Source organism: Aulonocara stuartgranti (assembly GCF_965226115.1).
Source record: "Aulonocara stuartgranti genome assembly, chromosome: 16".
Lineage (NCBI taxonomy): Eukaryota > Metazoa > Chordata > Actinopteri > Cichliformes > Cichlidae > Aulonocara > Aulonocara stuartgranti.
Genome location: NC_138952.1, coordinates 34888686 through 34911854, shown reverse-complemented (window position 1 = coordinate 34911854; position 23169 = coordinate 34888686). Strand labels below are relative to the sequence as shown.

At 38.0% G+C, this 23169-nt stretch overlaps 1 long non-coding RNA gene across 1 annotated transcript; it reads left to right on the top strand.

Moving 5' to 3' along the window:
- The first annotated feature begins 6869 nt into the window (after window positions 1-6869).
- LOC309691057 lies at window positions 6870-9252 on the top strand. Its single transcript, XR_014271874.1, has 3 exons — window positions 6870-6937; window positions 7434-7477; window positions 8547-9252. It is a non-coding gene; the product is annotated as an uncharacterized lncRNA (long non-coding RNA).
- The last annotated feature ends 13917 nt before the right edge of the window (window positions 9253-23169 follow it).

Below are 23169 nucleotides of genomic sequence, written 5' to 3'. Positions count from 1 at the left end.
ATCTTGTACTTGATTTTTACACCTTTTCATGTCAAAGTTGGCCTCTGTGCTTATCAGTGTTGGAAAGACTCTTTCTTGCACTGAGGTCTGCTTATTGTGAATATATTGTACTTGTTTTTATACCTTTTAATGTCAAAGTTGGCCTCTGTGCTTATCAGTGTTGGAAAGACTCTTTCTTGCACTGAGGGCTGCTTATTGTAAATATCTTGTACTTGTTTGAAGACCTTTTCATGTCAAAGTTGGCCTCTGTGCTTCTGCAGTGTTAGAAAGACTCTTTCTTGCACTGAGGTCTGCTTATTGTTAATATCTTGTACTTGTTTGAACACCTTTTAATGTCAAAGTTGGCCTCTGTGCTTCTGCAGTGTTAGAAAGACTCTTTCTTGCACTGAGGGCTGCTTATTGTAAATATCTTGTACTTGTTTGAAGACCTTTTAATGTTAAAGTTGGCCTCTTTGCTTTTTCCGTGTTGGAAAGACTCTTTCTTGCACTGAGGTCTGCTTATTGTTAATATCTTGTACTTGTTTTTACACCTTTTCATGTCAATGTTGGCCTCTGAGCTTATCAGTGATGGAAAGACTCTTTCTTGCACTGAGGTCTGCTTATTGTTAATATCTTGTACTTGTTTTTACACCTTTTCATGTCAAAGTTGGCCTCTGTGCTTATCAGTGTTGGAAAGACTCTTTCTTGCACTGAGGTCTGCTTATTGTAAATATCTTGTACTTGTTTGAACACCTTTTAATGTCAAAGTTGGCCTCTGTGCTTATCAGTGTTAGAAAGACTCTTTCTTGCACTGAGGTCTGCTTATTGTAAATATCTTGTACTTGATTTTTACACCTTTTCATGTCAAAGTTGGCCTCTGTGCTTATCAGTGTTGGAAAGACTCTTTCTTGCACTGAGGTCTGCTTATTGTAAATATCTTGTACTTGTTTGAACACCTTTTAATGTCAAAGTTGGCCTCTGTGCTTATCAGTGTTAGAAAGACTCTTTCTTGCACTGAGGTCTGCTTATTGTGAATATATTGTACTTGTTTTTATACCTTTTAATGTCAAAGTTGGCCTCTGTGCTTATCAGTGTTGGAAAGACTCTTTCTTGCACTGAGGTCTGCTTATTGTGAATATATTGTACTTGTTTGAACACCTTTTCATGTCAAAGTTGGCCTCTGTGCTTCTGCAGTGTTAGAAAGACTCTTTCTTGCACTGAGGTCTGCTTATTGTAAATATCTTGTACTTGTTTGAACACCTTTTCATGTCAAAGTTGGCCTCTGTGCTTCTGCAGTGTTAGAAAGACTCTTTCTTGCACTGAGGGCTGCTTATTGTAAATATCTTGTACTTGTTTGAACACCTTTTAATGTTAAAGTTGGCCTCTTTGCTTTTTCCGTGTTGGAAAGACTCTTTCTTGCACTGAGGTCTGCTTATTGTAAATATCTTGTACTTGTTTGAACACCTCTTCATGTCAAAGTTGGCCTCTGTGCTTTTTCAGTGTTAGAAAGACTCTTTCTTGCACTGAGGTCTGCTTATTGTAAATATCTTGTACTTGTTTTTACACCTTTTCATGTCAAAGTTGGCCTCTGTGCTTTTCAGTGTTGGAAAGACTCTTTCTTGCACTGAGGTCTGCTTATTGTAAATATCTTGTACTTGTTTGAACACCTTTTAATGTCAAAGTTGGCCTCTGTGCTTATCAGTGTTAGAAAGACTCTTTTTTGCACTGAGGTCTGCTTATTGTTAATATATTGTACTTGTTTTTATACCTTTTAATGTCAAAGTTGGCCTCTGTGCTTTTTCCGTGTTGGAAAGGCTCTTTCTTGCACTGAGGTCTGCTTATTGTAAATATCTTCTACTTGTTTGAACACCTTTTAATGTCAAAGTTGGCCTCTGTGCTTTTTCAGTGTTGGAAAGACTCTTTCTTGCACTGAGGTCTGCTTATTGTAAATATCTTATACTTGTTTGAACACCTTTTCATGTCAAAGTTGGCCTCTGTGCTTTTTCAGTGTTGGAAAGACTCTTTCTTGCACTGAGGTCTGCTTATTGTAAATATCTTATACTTGTTTGAACACCTTTTCATGTCAAAGTTGGCCTCTGTGCTTTTTCAGTGTTGGAAAGACTCTTTCTTGCACTGAGGTCTGCTTATTGTAAATATCTTATACTTGTTTGAACACCTTTTCATGTCAAAGTTGGCCTCTGTGCTTTTTCAGTGTTGGAAAGACTCTTTCTTGCACTGAGGTCTGCTTATTGTAAATATCTTATACTTGTTTGAACACCTTTTCATGTCAAAGTTGGCCTCTGTGCTTTTTCAGTGTTGGAAAGACTCTTTCTTGCACTGAGGTCTGCTTATTGTAAATATCTTATACTTGTTTGAACACCTTTTCATGTCAAAGTTGGCCTCTGTGCTTTTTCAGTGTTGGAAAGACTCTTTCTTGCACTGAGGTCTGCTTATTGTAAATATCTTGTACTTGTTTTTACACCTTTTCATGTCAAAGTTGGCCTCTGTGCTTGTCAGTGTTGGAAAGACACGTTTTTGCACTGAGGTCTGCTTATTGTAAATATCTTGTACTTGTTTGAACACCTTTTAATGTCAAAGTTGGCCTCTGTGCTTTTTCAGTGTTGGAAAGACTCTTTCTTGCACTGAGGTCTGCTTATTGTAAATATCTTGTACTTGTTTTTACACATTTTCATGTCAAAGTTGGCCTCTGTGCTTTTTCAGTGTTGGAAAGACTCTTTCTTGCACTGAGGGCTGCTTATTGTAAATATCTTGTACTTGTTTGAAGACCTTTTAATGTTAAAGTTGGCCTCTGTGCTTTTTCAGTGTTGGAAAGACTCTTTCTTGCACTGAGGTCTGCTTATTGTAAATATCTTGTACTTGTTTGAACACCTTTTAATGTCAAAGTTGGCCTCTGTGCTTATCAGTGTTGGAAAGACTCTTTCTTGCACTGAGGTCTGCTTGTTAAATAAAAAAGTGTAAAATTAAATTTCAATAAACTAACCATAATGCCAGCTCATATGCTCTTAACGCTGCATCTCTAACTCTTTTACAGGATTTGCAGTCTTCTGATTCCTGATGAGTTCCGTAAGTGACAAGCTTACTGACTGTGTTTACTCTTCTGTGTATTAGGTATTAGGAGTAGGTATGGGTGCAGGGGAAGGCTGTGTCCTGGCTGACTCTATTCATGAAAAATATAATCTGTGTTACAACAAGATTGAAATTGAGACTCAGCATTGTTTCCCAATTTTCCAAACCCATATGAACTGTAGCCTCAGCTTTCTGTGCTTAGCTGACAGGAGGGATAGCAGAACAGATGTGTTATAAAATTTTGAGCAATGTCCTTGTACAATATTTAAGCTGCTTGTAAAGTGAAGAAAGTAGACACTTTAATCAGCCCACTCCTACAACCTGAAATGTGTGAAAGTCTAAATATTTATCAGAGGGGCTCACTAAAGATGATTTCAACAGGACAAAACTGCTTAAACTACTTCAATCTCCCACTGTGACCACTGGTGCAGGGCAGGATGAGGGTTTGTAGGTCAGTTCCTGCTATTGCAGCATCACTGAGTGTCTATCTTAAGATAAACATCATTTATTTTTGAGGTCGGTTTTGATCAAGAACATAAGTATAGCCTGCATGAAACAACCAGAGCAGGAGGTTCAATCAAGAACACATATGACATATGACACATATCTGCTTGACACGAAAGCAGTGCACACTGAACTCAGGTAACATTTGTTATTAGAGGAGGTCAAAAAGTGTGTCAGTGAGAAATATCCATCAAAAGCATGATTTACACTAGCTGCAGCTCACAGTCAGCAACTCATCAGTTTTGTTGTTCAAACCAAACAAGAATTTTTCACATCATGTTGTCCTGCAGGAACTCACCAGATCACCTCTCCAGCACTTTGATCCCAAGACAGGAATACAATATGCAGAGTTAGTTTAATTGATTGGAATTCAGCTGTCATCTTCAGAGTGTTTCATTTGATAAAGTTAAGAACGAGAAATCAAGTGGTCAGAGCTATCATGGTGATATTCAGGGTCAGATTCTGTGCTAGTGCAAAACCTTCTTTTGGCCTGAAAAAGCTACTGTGGGGTTTACAACAGAGGAGCAATTGAAAGCCTGCAGGTCAAATTAGCGTCAGGATGCATTTGCAAAAATGTTTCGTGTGAGTAGAAAGTTCTCTGGGTGATCCAACCGTGCGTTAGTTGATATACAAACATGCAATGAGAACATTTCAGTAATTAGCTGTTAAGTGTCACCCAAACATGAGGAGGCCAGTGAAGGAGCCAGTGACGGTTTAACAAAAAGAATACAGTGTGAGTGCAGGTTTACATGTTTCTCTCTGAGAAAAAGAGACGTCGATGTGTTTCTATTAGTGTGAAATCCTTTTTAGAAATTAGGCACTGTGTGAGGTCATTTAGTAAGAGTCAGTGAATCTTTCACAGTTGTAAAACACATAAAAAGAAACAACATAAGTAACGTATGTTTTTTCCCGAGGGTGGTGGGGTAGGACTTCATGTGTGGGTGACTGAGAATGTCCATTTTATTAGATATGTTGTTGTAACTGTTTCAAAGTCAGTAATGCATGAATCTGCAATGATTTTTCTTCCTTAAAAGAGGACTGTGTACAGTGTCCATTTGTGTCTGTCTCCACGTTGGGTGATTGTGGAGTATGAATATGTGTGCATGAGGGTGGGAATGCCCGTTGGTGGCTGCGTGCGCCTGTTCGACTGTGTCTGTATGTCAGGTCGGTTACACTCCACGTCTCTGGGAACATCTCAGGCCCTCCAAGGTATGGAGGCCTATCTCGATTCACCACACTCCTTGCCGTTAGTTGATGCCCTCAGGCGTCGGTGTGTTGGTGGTTCTGGTGTCTGGGGCTGGGCGCTCAGGTATGTACCGGCTCACTCCCAGTGACTGCTTGGCGAGGTCTGGCACCCGTGGCTCCGTCAGGCCACTTCCGGGGGGTGGGGGGCTCTCAGTCCTCTGGCCTCTGGGCCTGTGGCTCAGGTCACTCTGCCACAGCTGTCTGCCGGCAGAGCCCACAGCCACATCACGGGCCCCCTGTGGCTTCTGCTCCGTGGCTGCTGGGTGACCTCTAATCTGGGGCTCTCCTCAGCGCTTCCCAGGAGGGTGGCATGGCTGCAACTCCGATGGTCCTCCTTGGGCTCTCACATTCTGGGGGCCTCTGGGTGTCTGGGGCCTGGATTTCCTCCATGCCTGCTACATGCACTGGGGGACAGACTATGGCTCCCTGTTAAAAGTAGAATGGGAGGCAGAGTCTTCAGTTTTATCTTTTGTCCTGTCTTCCTCTGCTCATCCCAACAGGTTGTGGCAGATGGCTGTCCCTTCCTCAGCCTGGTGCTACTGGAGGATTCTTTCTTTTAAAATGGAGTTTTTCCTTCCCACTGTTGTCAAAGCGCATGCTCATCAGAAATCATATGATTATTGGGTTTTTTCTGTATTTTTCAAAGATCCACATCAAAAGGAGCAGGTTAAAGTGGTTCTGGCATCTGACAAGGATTCCTCCTGGACGTCTCCCAGGTGAGGTGTACTGGACGAGCTCCCACCAGGAGGAGGCCCTGAATCAGACCCAAGACATGATGGAGTTCCCCTAGATAAGCTGGAGGAGGTGGGTGTGGAAAAGGAGGTCTGGAGTTCTCTGCTTAGGCTGCTGCCCCCACAACCCGGCCACAGATAAGTGAAATAAGTAGATCAAATATAACTTGGTGTTCTAAAGAATATTGTTGTTTCCTTGCAGGACACCAGGAGAGATGAGCCCTCCATCACAGATGGTGTGGTCACCTGCAGGTTCAAGGTCATTGTATCTCCAGCCCACATCTACTGCCACTGTACTTAAGGGAAGTTGGGACAATGTTAAAGACTTTCTTCAGACAATTGCATTTGGATGAGCTAAATTCATGACAGGCACTCAAGCAGTAATGCCTCGACTGACAAACGAACATACCAAGCTTCTGTGTTGTTTGAGCCAGAGACTGCACTTGTGGATGAACAATAAAAACATTTTATATTTATTATATTAGTAATGTAACTTGCAATAAAAAGTTATGGGAAGCTTAAACTTAGTTTCAGAATAATTAAATCTGAGACTTTGTTTCATTGAAAAGTTATTAAAGTTTTAAAGTGTGTGACAAATAAAATAATAAATTATTAAGTAACACCAGCTACAATATTGGAAATATGTGTGTTGTTCAGCAGAACAGTGTCCAGTATGTTGGCTGAAATGCTTTAAATTTGAAAATAAAAGTTGGGCTGATTTTAACGCATTACAAGGAGTGTTTTAATTATTATTTTCTAAATAAGCAGTGTTTATATTACGTGTAATGAAATAAGTTCAAGGATAATAAAAGGTAATGAGATTTAATTGCATTCAACTTATGTGCAGCAAAACTAAAAATAAGTTACGGAAGTGTTCAAATAATATGTGTGCTTTTAAAAATGCTCGTCTATTTAAAGACTACACAATCTGTGTTAATTCTAATTATACCACAATCCCTTGCCTGTTGTGTTAAATATACATAAACAGTATGTGTTATCAGATGAAAGTACAAAACTCTCAAGAACCCCCCTCCTAAATTTCAGGTGGCATTTTAAAAACATGCCATGACATAACACACAGCTGCTATAATCATTCAGTGAGGTCAAATGTCAATTATAGTTATAGGTTCTTGCTATATGTTATAACATAAACACAGCACAGTTGTAAGAATAATAGTTTCTAGGTTCTAAGGCTTTTTGTCAGTTTAATAGTGAGCTTTACGAGACTCATTTTCGTGCCAAAGGCTCGCACAGGCCTAAGTTCCCTTATGACAACTAGAGCTGGAAACAAGACCTCAAGCGATCCTAAGGCTAATTAATTAGCACGGCTAGCATTTAAAAAACATCTGTTAAATGTTGTCATTGCTAGCATATACCTGTATTACAGCATGGTAAGTAGCGAGAACGCAAAGTTTTTGTTACCTTTGAAAAGAAAAATGTGAAGCTATAATATTAGCATGAGCTATGCTAATGTTATTCACTGAAACAAACATCTCAGGTACTGACTTACTGCTTTCTAATATCTGTGTTTATTTCTGGATATACCTACATGGTTATTAGACATCCCACATAAAGGGTGACAAAGGCAGTAACTATAAATGACCATAACTTTACTGTAAATTACACTGATGGGCTCAGTTCATATAGTTATATCACGTGCACACGCATGTTAGCAACCGTAACCATGCAGGCTGTTGGTATATGAATGCTGCGCAAGGTTCCAGCTGTTCCTTTACACTTGCTCTTGGATTTGTCTTGACCTGCTCCAAGCTCAGCTTGTGGAAAGATAACTTTTGGAGAATATTTCTACAGAAAGCGGATTTTACTACAAAGCAACAACAACTACTGCATCTTTGGATCTTTTGTACTTGTGTTTCATCATAACAGCAAAGCTTGAAGATCGTGGACCCCGACTCGTCGACAGCCACCAGGTACATTTCAAAATTTCTTCAATTATTTCAAGAATCACTAGATGACTATAGTAATTTTACAGGTTCCAGTGTGAATATCACGTTTTAATGTGATCAAAATAAGTGTGTTCTAAGACTTTTCCTGGCAAATCGCTTTTATGCTTTAAATTTTCCAGGAGAGGTGTAGAATTTATTACCGACTGGTGTATGAATGTGAAAAAAGGTTTTACTTTGATTTGAAGCCTTCAAATTTGACACTTTTTTCCAATGAAATGGTTAAAATTAGCTTAAAATTCGTAAAATGCCCCCCTCCCCAAATATACATATGTATATGTGTATATCGGTTTCTATGGTAACAGCATCTCCTCACAATGTTAGGACATATAGGAGTAAACACACCAGGTCCCCTGTAGGTCCTGACATCATTTTCTTCTCAAAGGCTTCATTTGAATAAACTATAACTTTTTCCCAGCTACATATGCGATGATAAATAAAATAAAATGAAATAATATAAAAAAGAATATTAAAACATCAATCATAGTCAAAAATAATCATAAAGTCAAACTGTTACAAAAATGTGTTTTATTTTTAAAATTGTGTGTGGAGTTCTACTGCCTTTTTTGCATTAGCAATATTTAGGACATGGAATTGGTACATGGGGAGATTAAATGTTTCGTTATATTTTACATCGTTAATGAAAGAATTAAAAAAAATATGAGAATGAGCTGCTAAATTATTTATGGATTTTCTGCAGTATGCTATTCATGTCCAGTTCTTTACAAATCAGTACCTATTATCCATGACCTAGTCCAACGTAGTGTTTGCATAAAGGTTTAAAAAGAACAAATAAACAAAATGAATGTATACAAAATACAATACTGTTACCTTAAAAGTGTAGTGTGCACAGAGTGAGCTGCCTTGGCAGAGATTTGGATGCTTCACTTAATGATTGTGGACATAGTTGAAATCTTGTTTTCTTCTCACATGAACAAGTAAAGTGTCATTCAGTCTGATATGAATGTAGCCTGTAGCTTTAGCACTGGGTGCTTACTACATTCCTACTGTTATTTTAAACTTTGTTTCCTTACAGGCTGTCTTGACTACATTGTTGAACGTCCCAAGAACGAGACCTTTCTGAAGTCATCAGGATCCTTGATGACAGTCTCCTGAGCGCCATCTCTTCTGATGAAGCGTGGGACACTGATACCGTGCGTGTCAGTAAAGGTGAGTACATCGCCCTCTCATCCTCCCCCTCTTCTCATGAAGAACTGGATGCTGATGCGTGTCAGTGAAGTGGAAGGTGAGTACCCCCTCCCCACCTTGCTTTCTTGCACTGAGGTCTGCTTATTGTAAATATCTTGTACTTGTTTTTACACCTTTTAATGTCAAAGTTGGCCTCTGTGCTTTTTCAGTGTTGGAAAGACTCTTTCTTGCACTGAGGTCTGCTTATTGTAAATATCTTGTACTTGTTTTTACACCTTTTAATGTCAAAGTTGGCCTCTGTGCTTTTTCAGTGTTGGAAAGACTCTTTCTTGCACTGAGGTCTGCTTATTGTAAATATCTTGTACTTGTATTTACACCTTTTAATGTCAAAGTTGGCCTCTGTGCTTATCAGTGTTGGAAAGACACTTTCTTGCACTGAGGTCTGCTTATTGTAAATATCTTGTACTTGTTTGAACACCTTTTCATGTCAAAGTTGGCCTTTGTGCTTTTTCAGTGTTGGAAAGACTCTTTCTTGCACTGAGGTCTGCTTATTGTAAATATCTTGTACTTGTTTGAACACCTTTTCATGTCAAAGTTGGCCTTTGTGCTTTTTCAGTGTTGGAAAGACTCTTTCTTGCACTGAGGTCTGCTTATTGTAAATATATTGTACTTGTTTGAAGACCTTTTAATGTCAAAGTTGGCCTCTGTGCTTTTTCAGTGTTGGAAAGACTCTTTCTTGCACTGAGGTCTGCTTATTGTAAATATCTTGTACTTGTTTTTACACCTTTTCATGTCAAAGTTGGCCTCTGTGCTTATCAGTGTTGGAAAGACTCTTTCTTGCACTGAGGGCTGCTTATTGTAAATATCTTGTACTTGTTTGAACACCTTTTCATGTCAAAGTTGGCATCTGTGCTTTTTCCGTGTTGGAAAGACTCTTTCTTGCACTGAGGTCTGCTTATTGTAAATATCTTGTACTTGTTTGAAGAGCTTTTAATGTTAAAGTTGGCCTCTGTGCTTTTTCAGTGTTGGAAAGACTCTTTCTTGCACTGAGGTCTGCTTATTGTAAATATCTTGTACTTGATTTTTACCGCTTTTCATGTCAAAGTTGGCCTCTGTGCTTATCAGTGTTGGAAAGACTCTTTCTTGCACTGAGGTCTGCTTATTGTAAATATCTTGTACTTGTTTGAACACCTTTTAATGTCAAAGTTGGCCTCTGTGCTTTTTCAGTGTTGGAAAGACTCTTTCTTGCACTGAGGTCTGCTTATTGTAAATATCTTGTACTTGTTTTTACACCTTTTCATGTCAAAGTTGGCCTCTGTGCTTTTTCCGTGTTGGAAAGACTCTTTCTTGCACTGAGGTCTGCTTATTGTAAATATCTTGTACTTGTTTGAACACCTTTTCATGTCAAAGTTGGCCTCTGTGCTTATCAGTGTTGGAAAGACTCTTTCTTGCACTGAGGTCTGCTTATTGTAAATATCTTGTACTTGTTTTTACACCTTTTCATGTCAAAGTTGGCCTCTGTGCTTATCAGTGTTGGAAAGGCTCTTTCTTGCACTGAGGTCTGCTTATTGTTAATATCTTGTACTTGTTTTTACACCTTTTCATGTCAAAGTTGGCCTCTGTGCTTATCAGTGTTGGAAAGGCTCTTTCTTGCACTGAGGTCTGCTTATTGTGAATATCTTGTACTTGTTTTTACACCTTTTCATGTCAAAGTTGGCCTCTGTGCTTTTTCAGTGTTGGAAAGACTCTTTCTTGCAATGAGGTCTGCTTATTGTAAATATCTTGTACTTGTTTGAACACCTTTTAATGTCAAAGTTGGCCTCTGTGCTTTTCAGTGTTGGAAAGACTCTTTCTTGCACTGAGGTCTGCTTATTGTAAATATCTTGTACTTGTTTGAACACCTTTTCATGTCAAAGTTGGCCTCTGTGCTTGTCAGTGTTGGAAAGACACGTTTTTGCACTGAGATCTGCTTATTGTAAATATCTTGTACTTGTTTGAACACCTTTTAATGTCAAAGTTGGCCTCTGTGCTTTTTCAGTGTTGGAAAGCCTCTTTCTTGCACTGAGGTCTGCTTATTGTAAATATCTTGTACTTGTTTGAACACCTTTTAATGTCAAAGTTGGCCTCTGTGCTTTTTCAGTGTTGGAAAGACTCTTTCTTGCACTGAGGTCTGCTTATTGTAAATATCTTGTACTTGTTTTTACACCTTTTCATGTCAAAGTTGGCCTCTGTGCTTTTTCAGTGTTGGAAAGACTCTTTCTTGCACTGAGGGCTGCTTATTGTAAATATCTTGTACTTGTTTGAAGACCTTTTAATGTTAAAGTTGGCCTCTGTGCTTTTTCAGTGTTGGAAAGACTCTTTCTTGCAATGAGGTCTGCTTATTGTAAATATCTTGTACTTGTTTGAACACCTTTTAATGTCAAAGTTGGCCTCTGTGCTTTTCAGTGTTGGAAAGACTCTTTCTTGCACTGAGGTCTGCTTATTGTAAATATCTTGTACTTGTTTGAACACCTTTTCATGTCAAAGTTGGCCTCTGTGCTTATCAGTGTTAGAAAGACTCTTTCTTGCACTGAGGTCTGCTTATTGTTAATATATTGTACTTGTTTTTATACCTTTTAATGTCAAAGTTGGCCTCTGTGCTTTTTCCGTGTTGGAAAGACTCTTTCTTGCACTGAGGTCTGCTTATTGTAAATATCTTGTACTTGTTTTTACACCTTTTCATGTCAAAGTTGGCCTCTGTGCTTATCAGTGTTGGAAAGACTCTTTCTTGCACTGAGGTCTGCTTATTGTTAATATCTTGTACTTGTTTTTACACCTTTTCATGTCAAAGTTGGCCTCTGTGCTTTTCAGTGTTGGAAAGACTCTTTCTTGCACCGAGGTCTGCTTATTGTAAATATCTTGTACTTGTTTGAACACCGTTTAATGTCAAAGTTGGCCTCTGTGCTTTTTCAGTGTTGGAAAGACTCTTTCTTGCACCGAGGTCTGCTTATTGTAAATATCTTGTACTTGTTTTTACACCTTTTCATGTCAAAGTTGGCCTCTGTGCTTTTTCAGTGTTAGAAAGACTCTTTCTTGCACTGAGGGCTGCTTATTGTAAATATCTTGTACTTGTTTGAAGACCTTTTAATGTTAAAGTTGGCCTCTTTGCTTTTTCCGTGTTGGAAAGACTCTTTCTTGCACTGAGGGCTGCTTATTGTAAATATCTTGTACTTGTTTGAACACCTTTTAATGTCAAAGTTGGCCTCTGTGCTTTTTCAGTGTTAGAAAGACTCTTTCTTGCACTGAGGGCTGCTTATTGTAAATATCTTGTACTTGTTTGAACACCTTTTAATGTCAAAGTTGGCCTCTGTGCTTTTTCAGTGTTGGAAAGACTCTTTCTTGCACTGAGATCTGCTTATTGTAAATATCTTGTACTTGTTTGAACACCTTTTAATGTCAAAGTTGGCCTCTGTGCTTTTGCAGTGTTAGAAAGACTCTTTCTTGCACTGAGGGCTGCTTATTGTAAATATCTTGTACTTGTTTGAACACCTTTTAATGTCAAAGTTGGCCTCTGTGCTTTTTCCGTGTTGGAAAGACTCTTTCTTGCACTGAGGTCTGCTTATTGTAAATATCTTGTACTTGATTTTACACCTTTTCATGTCAAAGTTGGCCTCTGTGCTTTTTCCGTGTTGGAAAGACTCTTTCTTGCACTGAGGGCTGCTTATTGTGAATATCTTGTACTTGTTTGAACACCTTTTAATGTCAAAGTTGGCCTCTGTGCTTATCAATGTTAGAAAGACTCTTTCTTGCACTGAGGTCTGCTTATTGTAAATATCTTGTACTTGTTTGAACACCTTTTAATGTCAAAGTTGGCCTCTGTGCTTTTTCAGTGTTGGAAAGACTCTTTCTTGCAATGAGGTCTGCTTATTGTAAATATCTTGTACTTGTTTGAACACCTTTTAATGTCAAAGTTGGCCTCTGTGCTTATCAGTGTTGGAAAGGCTCTTTCTTGCACTGAGGTCTGCTTATTGTAAATATCTTGTACTTGTTTTTACACCTTTTCATGTCAAAGTTGGCCTCTGTGCTTTTTCAGTGTTGGAAAGACTCTTTCTTGCACTGAGGTCTGCTTATTGTAAATATCTTGTACTTGTTTGAACACCTTTTCATGTCAAAGTTGGCCTCTGTGCTTATCAGTGTTGGAAAGACTCTTTCTTGATTTGAGGTCTGCTTATTGTAAATATCTTGTACTTGTTTGAACACCTTTTAATGTCAAAGTTGGCCTCTGTGCTTTTTCAGTGTTGGAAAGACTCTTTCTTGCACCGAGGTCTGCTTATTGTAAATATCTTGTACTTGTTTGAACACCTTTTAATGTCAAAGTTGGCCTCTGTGCTTTTTCAGTGTTGGAAAGACTCTTTCTTGCACCGAGGTCTGCTTATTGTAAATATCTTGTACTTGTTTGAACACCTTTTAATGTCAAAGTTGGCCTCTGTGCTTTTTCAGTGTTGGAAAGACTCTTTCTTGCACTGAGGTCTGCTTATTGTAAATATCTTGTACTTGTTTGAACACCTTTTAATGTCAAAGTTGGCCTCTGTGCTTATCAGTGTTGGAAAGACTCTTTCTTGCACTGAGGTCTGCTTATTGTAAATATCTTGTACTTGTATTTACACCTTTTCATGTCAAAGTTGGCCTCTGTGCTTTTTCAGTGTTGGAAAGACTCTTTCTTGCACTGAGGTCTGCTTATTGTAAATATCTTGTACTTGTTTGAACACCTTTTAATGTCAAAGTTGGCCTCTGTGCTTATCAGTGTTGGAAAGGCTCTTTCTTGCACTGAGGTCTGCTTATTGTAAATATCTTGTACTTGTTTGAACACCTTTTAATGTCAAAGTTGGCCTCTGTGCTTATCAGTGTTGGAAAGGCTCTTTCTTGCACTGAGGTCTGCTTTTTGTAAATATCTTGTACTTGTTTTTACACCTTTTAATGTCAAAGTTGGCCTCTGTGCTTTTCAGTGTTGGAAAGACTCTTTCTTGCACCGAGGTCTGCTTATTGTAAATATCTTGTACTTGTTTTTACACCTTTTAATGTCAAAGTTGGCCTCTGTGCTTTTTCAGTGTTAGAAAGACTCTTTCTTGCACCGAGGTCTGCTTATTGTAAATATCTTGTACTTGTTTTTACACCTTTTAATGTCAAAGTTGGCCTCTGTGCTTTTTCAGTGTTAGAAAGACTCTTTCTTGCACTGAGGGCTGCTTATTGTAAATATCTTGTACTTGTTTGAAGACCTTTTAATGTTAAAGTTGGCCTCTTTGCTTTTTCCGTGTTGGAAAGACTCTTTCTTGCACTGAGATCTGCTTATTGTAAATATCTTGTACTTGTTTGAACACCTTTTAATGTCAAAGTTGGCCTCTGTGCTTTTGCAGTGTTAGAAAGACTCTTTCTTGCACTGAGGGCTGCTTATTGTAAATATCTTGTACTTGTTTGAACACCTTTTAATGTCAAAGTTGGCCTCTGTGCTTTTTCAGTGTTAGAAAGACTCTTTCTTGCACTGAGGTCTGCTTATTGTAAATATCTTGTACTTGTTTGAACACCTTTTAATGTTAAAGTTGGCCTCTTTGCTTTTTCCGTGTTGGAAAGACTCTTTCTTGCACCGAGGTCTGCTTATTGTAAATATCTTGTACTTGATTTTTACACCTTTTCATGTCAAAGTTGGCCTCTGTGCTTTTTCCGTGTTGGAAAGACTCTTTCTTGCACTGAGGTCTGCTTATTGTGAATATCTTGTACTTGATTTTTACACCTTTTCATGTCAAAGTTGGCCTCTGTGCTTTTTCCGTGTTGGAAAGACTCTTTCTTGCACTGAGGTCTGCTTATTGTGAATATCTTGTACTTGTTTGAACACCTTTTAATGTCAAAGTTGGCCTCTGTGCTTATCAATGTTAGAAAGACTCTTTCTTGCACTGAGGTCTGCTTATTGTAAATATCTTGTACTTGTTTGAACACCTTTTAATGTCAAAGTTGGCCTCTGTGCTTATCAGTGTTGGAAAGACTCTTTCTTGCACTGAGGTCTGCTTATTGTAAATATCTTGTACTTGTTTGAACACCTTTTAATGTCAAAGTTGGCCTCTGTGCTTTTTCAGTGTTGGAAAGACTCTTTCTTGCAATGAGGTCTGCTTATTGTAAATATCTTGTACTTGTTTGAACACCTTTTAATGTCAAAGTTGGCCTCTGTGCTTTTTCAGTGTTGGAAAGACTCTTTCTTGCACCGAGGTCTGCTTATTGTAAATATCTTGTACTTGATTTTTACACCTTTTCATGTCAAAGTTGGCCTCTGTGCTTTTTCCGTGTTGGAAAGACTCTTTCTTGCACTGAGGTCTGCTTATTGTGAATATCTTGTACTTGTTTGAACACCTTTTAATGTCAAAGTTGGCCTCTGTGCTTATCAATGTTAGAAAGACTCTTTCTTGCACTGAGGTCTGCTTATTGTAAATATCTTGTACTTGTTTGAACACCTTTTAATGTCAAAGTTGGCCTCTGTGCTTATCAGTGTTGGAAAGACTCTTTCTTGCACTGAGGTCTGCTTATTGTAAATATCTTGTACTTGTTTGAACACCTTTTAATGTCAAAGTTGGCCTCTGTGCTTTTTCAGTGTTGGAAAGACTCTTTCTTGCAATGAGGTCTGCTTATTGTAAATATCTTGTACTTGTTTGAACACCTTTTAATGTCAAAGTTGGCCTCTGTGCTTATCAGTGTTGGAAAGACTCTTTCTTGCACTGAGGTCTGCTTATTGTAAATATCTTGTACTTGTTTGAACACCTTTTCATGTCAAAGTTGGCCTCTGTGCTTTTTCCGTGTTGGAAAGACTCTTTCTTGCACTGAGGTCTGCTTATTGTAAATATCTTGTACTTGTTTGAACACCTTTTCATGTCAAAGTTGGCCTCTGTGCTTTTTCAGTGTTGGAAAGACTCTTTCTTGCACTGAGGTCTGCTTATTGTAAATATCTTGTACTTGTTTGAACACCTTTTCATGTCAAAGTTGGCCTCTGTGATTTTTCAGTGTTGGAAAGACTCTTTCTTGCACTGAGGTCTGCTTATTGTGAATATCTTGTACTTGTTTGAACACCTTTTAATGTCAAAGTTGGCCTCTGTGCTTATCAGTGTTGGAAAGACTCTTTCTTGATTTGAGGTCTGCTTATTGTAAATATCTTGTACTTGTTTTTACACCTTTTCATGTCAAAGTTGGCCTCTGTGCTTATCAGTGTTGGAAAGACTCTTTCTTGCACTGAGGTCTGCTTATTGTAAATATCTTGTACTTGTTTTTACACCTTTTCATGTCAAAGTTGGCCTCTTTGCTTTTTCAGTGTTGGAAAGACTCTTTCTTGCAATGAGGTCTGCTTATTGTAAATATCTTGTACTTGTTTGAACACCTTTTAATGTCAAAGTTGGTCTCTGTGCTTTTTCAGTGTTGGAAAGACTCTTTCTTGCACTGAGGTCTGCTTATTGTAAATATCTTATACTTGTTTTTACACCTTTTCATGTCAAAGTTGGCCTCTGTGCTTATCAGTGTTAGAAAGACTCTTTCTTGCACTGAGGTCTGCTTATTGTTAATATATTGTACTTGTTTGAACACCTTTTAATGTCAAAGTTGGCCTCTGTGCTTTTTCCGTGTTGGAAAGACTCTTTCTTGCACTGAGGTCTGCTTATTGTAAATATCTTGTACTTGATTTTTACACCTTTTCATGTCAAAGTTGGCCTCTGTGCTTATCAGTGTTGGAAAGACTCTTTCTTGCACTGAGGTCTGCTTATTGTAAATATCTTGTACTTGTTTGAACACCTTTTAATGTCAAAGTTGGCCTCTGTGCTTATCAGTGTTAGAAAGACTCTTTCTTGCACTGAGGTCTGCTTATTGTTAATACATTGTACTTGTTTGAACACCTTTTAATGTTAAAGTTGGCCTCTGTGCTTTTTCAGTGTTGAAAAGACTCTTTCTTGCACTGAGGTCTGCTTATTGTAAATATCTTGTACTTGTTTGAAGAGCTTTTAATGTCAAAGTTGGCCTCTGTGCTTTTTCAGTGTTGGAAAGACTCTTTTTTGCACTGAGGTCTGCTTATTGTAAATATCTTGTACTTGTTTGAACACCTTTTAATGTCAAAATTGGCCTCTGTGCTTTTTCAGTGTTGGAAAGACTCTTTTTTGCACTGAGGTCTGCTTATTGTAAATATCTTGTACTTGTTTGAACACCTTTTCATGTCAAAGTTGGCCTCTGTGCTTTTTCAGTGTTAGAAAGACTCTTTCTTGCACTGAGGTCTGCTTATTGTTAATATATTGTACTTGTTTTTATACCTTTTAATGTCAAAGTTGGCCTCTGTGCTTTTTCCGTGTTGGAAAGGCTCTTTCTTGCACTGAGGTCTGCTTATTGTAAATATCTTGTACTTGTTTGAACACCTTTTCATGTCAAAGTTGGCCTCTGAGCTTATCAGTGTTGGAAAGACTCTTTCTTGCACTGAGGTCTGCTTATTGTAAATATCTTGTACTTGTTTGAACACCTTTTCATGTCAAAGTTGGCCTCTGAGCTTATCAGTGTTGGACAGACTCTTTCTTGCACTGAGGTCTGTTTATTGTAAATATCTTGTACTTGTTTTTACACCTTTTCATGTCAAAGTTGGCCTCTGAGCTTATCAGTGTTGGACAGACTCTTTCTTGCACTGAGGTCTGTTTATTGTAAATATCTTGTACTTGTTTTTACACCTTTTCATGTCAAAGTTGGCCTCTGAGCTTATCAGTGTTGGACAGACTCTTTCTTGCACTGAGGTCTGTTTATTGTAAATATCTTGTACTTGTTTTTACACCTTTTCATGTCAAAGTTGGCCTCTGTGCTTGTCAGTGTTGGAACGACTCTTTCTTGCACTGAGGTCTGCTTATTGTAAATATCTTGTACTTGTTTGAACACCTTTTCATGTCAAAGTTGGCCTCTGAGCTTATCAGTGTTGGAACGACTCTTTCTTGCACTGAGGTCTGCTTATTGTAAATATCTTGTACTTGTTTTTACACCTTTTCATGTCAAAGTTGGCATCTGTGCTTTTTCCGTGTTGGAAAGACTCTTTCTTGCACTGAGGGCTGCTTATTGTAAATATCTTGTACTTGTTTGAACACCTTTTCATGTCAAAGTTGGCATCTGTGCTTTTTCCGTGTTGGAAAGACTCTTTCTTGCACTGAGGGCTGCTTATTGTAAATATCTTGTACTTGTTTGAAGACCTTTTAATGTTAAAGTTGGCCTCTGTGCTTTTTCAGTGTTGAAAAGACTCTTTCTTGCACTGAGGTCTGCTTATTGTAAATATCTTGTACTTGTTTTTACACCTTTTCATGTCAAAGTTGGCGTCTGTGCTTTTTCAGTGTTAGAAAGACTCTTTCTTGCACTGAGGTCTGCTTATTGTTAATATCTTGTACTTGTTTTTATACCTTTTAATGTCAAAGTTGGCCTCTGTGCTTTTTCCGTGTTAGAAAGGCTCTTTCTTGCACTGAGGTCTGCTTATTGTAAATATCTTGTACTTGTTTTTACACCTTTTCATGTCAAAGTTGGCCTCTGTGCTTATCAGTGTTGGAACGACTCTTTCTTGCACTGAGGTCTGCTTATTGTAAATATCTTATACTTGTTTGAACACCTTTTCATGTCAAAGTTGGCCTCTGAGCTTATCAGTGTTGGAAAGACTCTTTCTTGCACTGAGGTCTGCTTATTGTAAATATCTTGTACTTGTTTTTACACCTTTTCATGTCAAAGTTGGCCTCTGTGCTTTTTCAGTGTTGGAAAGACTCTTTCTTGCACTGAGGTCTGCTTATTGTAAATATCTTGTACTTGATTTTACACCTTTTAATGTCAAAGTTGGCCTCTGTGCTTATCAGTGTTAGAAAGACTCTTTCTTGCACTGAGGTCTGCTTATTGTAAATATCTTGTACTTGATTTTTACACCTTTTCATGTCAAAGTTGGCCTCTGTGCTTTTTCAGTGTTGAAAAGACTCTTTCTTGCACTGAGCTCTGCTTATTGTAAATATCTTGTACTTGTTTTTACACCTTTTAATGTCAAAGTTGGCCTCTGTGCTTATCAGTGTTGGAAAGACTCTTTCTTGCACTGAGGTCTGCTTATTGTTAATACATTGTACTTGTTTGAACACCTTTTAATGTTAAAGTTGGCCTCTGTGCTTTTTCAGTGTTGGAAAGACTCTTTCTTGCACTGAGGTCTGCTTATTGTTAATACATTGTACTTGTTTGAACACCTTTTAATGTTAAAGTTGGCCTCTGTGCTTTTTCAGTGTTGGAAAGACTCTTTCTTGCACTGAGGGCTGCTTATTGTAAATATCTTGTACTTGTTTGAACACCTTTTAATGTCAAAGTTGGCCTCTGTGCTTATCAGTGTTAGAAAGACTCTTTCTTGCACTGAGGTCTGCTTATTGTTAATACATTGTACTTGTTTGAACACCTTTTAATGTTAAAGTTGGCCTCTGTGCTTTTTCAGTGTTGGAAAGGCTCTTTCTTGCACTGAGGTCTGCTTATTGTAAATATCTTGTACTTGTTTGAACACCTTTTAATGTCAAAGTTGGCCTCTGTGCTTTTTCAGTTTTAGAAAGACTCTTTCTTGCACTGAGGGCTGCTTATTGTTAATATATTGTACTTGTTTTTATACCTTTTAATGTCAAAGTTGGCCTCTGTGTTTTTTCCGTGTTGGAAAGGCTCTTTCTTGCACTGAGGTCTGCTTATTGTAAATATCTTATACTTGTTTGAACACCTTTTCATGTCAAAGTTGGACTCAGTGCTTGTCAGTGTTGGAAAGACACGTTTTTGCACTGAGGTCTGCTTATTGTTAATACATTGTACTTGTTTGAACACCTTTTAATGTCAAAGTTGGCCTCTGTGCTTATCAGTGATGGAAAGACTCTTTCTTGCACTGAGGTCTGCTTATTGTAAATATCTTGTACTTGTTTTTACACCTTTTCATGTCAAAGTTGGCCTCTGTGCTTTTTCAGTGTTGGAAAGACTCTTTCTTGCACTGAGGTCTGCTTATTGTAAATATCTTGTACTTGTTTGAACACCTTTTAATGTCAAAGTTGGCCTCTGTGCTTATCAGTGTTGGAACGACTCTTTCTTGCACTGAGGTCTGCTTATTGTAAATATCTTGTACTTGTTTGAACACCTTTTCATGTCAAAGTTGGCGTCTGTGCTTTTTCAGTGTTAGAAAGACTCTTTCTTGCACTGAGGTCTGCTTATTGTAAATATCTTGTACTTGTTTTTATACCTTTTAATGTCAAAGTTGGCCTCTGTGCTTTTTCAGTGTTAGAAAGACTCTTTCTTGCACTGAGGTCTGCTTATTGTTAATATATTGTACTTGTTTTTATACCTTTTAATGTCAAAGTTGGCCTCTGTGCTTTTTCAGTGTTGGAAAGACTCTTTCTTGCACTGAGGTCTGCTTATTGTAAATATCTTGTACTTGTTTTTACACCTTTTCATGTCAAAGTTGGCCTCTGTGCTTATCAGTGTTGGAAAGACTCTTTCTTGCACTGAGGTCTGCTTATTGTAAATATCTTGTACTTGTTTTTACACCTTTTCATGTCAAAGTTGGCCTCTGTGCTTATCAGTGTTGGAAAGACTCTTTCTTGCACTGAGGTCTGCTTATTGTAAATATCTTGTACTTGTTTGAACACCTTTTAATGTCAAAGTTGGCCTCTGTGCTTTTCAGTGTTGGAAAGACTCTTTCTTGCACTGAGGTCTGCTTATTGTAAATATCTTGTACTTGTTTTTACACCTTTTCATGTCAAAGTTGGCCTCTGTGCTTTTCAGTGTTGGAAAGACTCTTTCTTGCACTGAGGTCTGCTTATTGTAAATATCTTGTACTTGTTTGAACACCTTTTAATGTCAAAGTTGGCCTCTGTGCTTATCAGTGTTAGAAAGACTCTTTTTTGCACTGAGGTCTGCTTATTGTTAATATATTGTACTTGTTTTTACACCTTTTAATGTCAAAGTTGGCCTCTGTGCTTTTTCCGTGTTGGAAAGGCTCTTTCTTGCACTGAGGTCTGCTTATTGTAAATATCTTGTACTTGTTTGAATACCTTTTCATGTCAAAGTTGGCCTCTGTGCTTATCAGTGTTAGAAAGACTCTTTCTTGCACTGAGGTCTGCTTATTGTTAATACATTGTACTTGTTTGAACACCTTTTAATGTTAAAGTTGGCCTCTGTGCTTTTTCAGTGTTGGAAAGACTCTTTTTTGCACTGAGGTCTGCTTATTGTTAATATATTGTACTTGTTTTTATACCTTTTAATGTCAAAGTTGGCCTCTGTGCTTTTTCCGTGTTGGAAAGGCTCTTTCTTGCACTGAGGTCTGCTTATTGTAAATATCTTGTACTTGTTTGAAGAGCTTTTAATGTCAAAGTTGGCCTCTGTGCTTTTTCAGTGTTAGAAAGACTCTTTCTTGCACTGAGGTCTGCTTATTGTTAATATATTGTACTTGTTTTTATACCTTTTAATGTCAAAGTTGGCCTCTGTGTTTTTTCCGTGTTGGAAAGGCTCTTTCTTGCACTGAGGTCTGCTTATTGTAAATATCTTATACTTGTTTGAACACCTTTTCATGTCAAAGTTGGACTCAGTGCTTGTCAGTGTTGGAAAGACACGTTTTTGCACTGAGGTCTGCTTATTGTGAATATCTTCTACTTGTTTGAACACCTTTTAATGTCAAAGTTGGCCTCTGTGCTTATCAGTGATGGAAAGACTCTTTCTTGCACTGAGGTCTGCTTATTGTAAATATCTTGTACTTGTTTTTACACCTTTTCATGTCAAAGTTGGCCTCTGTGCTTTTTCAGTGTTGGAAAGACTCTTTCTTGCACTGAGGTCTGCTTATTGTAAATATCTTGTACTTGTTTTTATACCTTTTAATGTCAAAGTTGGCCTCTGTGCTTTTTCAGTGTTAGAAAGACTCTTTCTTGCACTGAGGTCTGCTTATTGTTAATATATTGTACTTGTTTTTATACCTTTTAATGTCAAAGTTGGCCTCTGTGCTTTTTCAGTGTTGGAAAGACTCTTTCTTGCACTGAGGTCTGCTTATTGTAAATATCTTGTACTTGTTTTTACACCTTTTAATGTCAAAGTTGGCCTCTGTGCTTTTTCAGTGTTGGAAAGACTCTTTCTTGCACTGAGGTCTGCTTATTGTAAATATCTTGTACTTGTTTTTACACCTTTTCATGTCAAAGTTGGCCTCTGTGCTTATCAGTGTTGGAAAGACTCTTTCTTGCACTGAGGTCTGCTTATTGTAAATATCTTGTACTTGTTTGAACACCTTTTAATGTCAAAGTTGGCCTCTGTGCTTTTCAGTGTTGGAAAGACTCTTTCTTGCACTGAGGTCTGCTTATTGTAAATATCTTGTACTTGTATTTACACCTTTTCATGTCAAAGTTGGCCTCTGTGCTTTTTCAGTGTTAGAAAGACTCTTTCTTGCACTGAGGTCTGCTTATTGTAAATATCTTGTACTTGTTTTTACACCTTTTCATGTCAAAGTTGGCCTCTGTGCTTTTCAGTGTTGGAAAGACTCTTTCTTGCACTGAGGTCTGCTTATTGTAAATATCTTGTACTTGTTTGAACACCTTTTAATGTCAAAGTTGGCCTCTGTGCTTATCAGTGTTAGAAAGACTCTTTTTTGCACTGAGGTCTGCTTATTGTTAATATATTGTACTTGTTTTTATACCTTTTAATGTCAAAGTTGGCCTCTGTGCTTTTTCCGTGTTGGAAAGGCTCTTTCTTGCACTGAGGTCTGCTTATTGTAAATATCTTATACTTGTTTGAATACCTTTTCATGTCAAAGTTGGCCTCTGTGCTTTTTCAGTGTTGGAAAGACTCTTTCTTGCACTGAGGTCTGCTTATTGTAAATATCTTGTACTTGTTTGAACACCTTTTAATGTCAAAGTTGGCCTCTGTGCTTATCAGTGTTAGAAAGACTCTTTCTTGCACTGAGGTCTGCTTATTGTAAATATCTTGTACTTGTTTTTATACCTTTTAATGTCAAAGTTGGCCTCTGTGCTTTTTCCGTGTTGGAAAGGCTCTTTCTTGCACTGAGGTCTGCTTATTGTAAATATCTTCTACTTGTTTGAACACCTTTTAATGTCAAAGTTGGCCTCTGTGCTTGTCAGTGTTGGAAAGACACGTTTTTGCACTGAGGTCTGCTTATTGTAAATATCTTGTACTTGTTTGAACACCTTTTAATGTCAAAGTTGGCCTCTGTGCTTTTTCAGTGTTGGAAAGACTCTTTCTTGCACTGAGGTCTGCTTATTGTAAATATCTTGTACTTGTTTTTACACCTTTTCATGTCAAAGTTGGCCTCTGTGCTTTTTCAGTGTTGGAAAGACTCTTTCTTGCACTGAGGGCTGCTTATTGTAAATATCTTGTACTTGTTTGAACACCTTTTAATGTCAAAGTTGGCCTCTGTGCTTATCAGTGTTGGAAAGACTCTTTCTTGCACTGAGGTCTGCTTATTGTAAATATCTTGTACTTGTTTGAACACCTTTTAA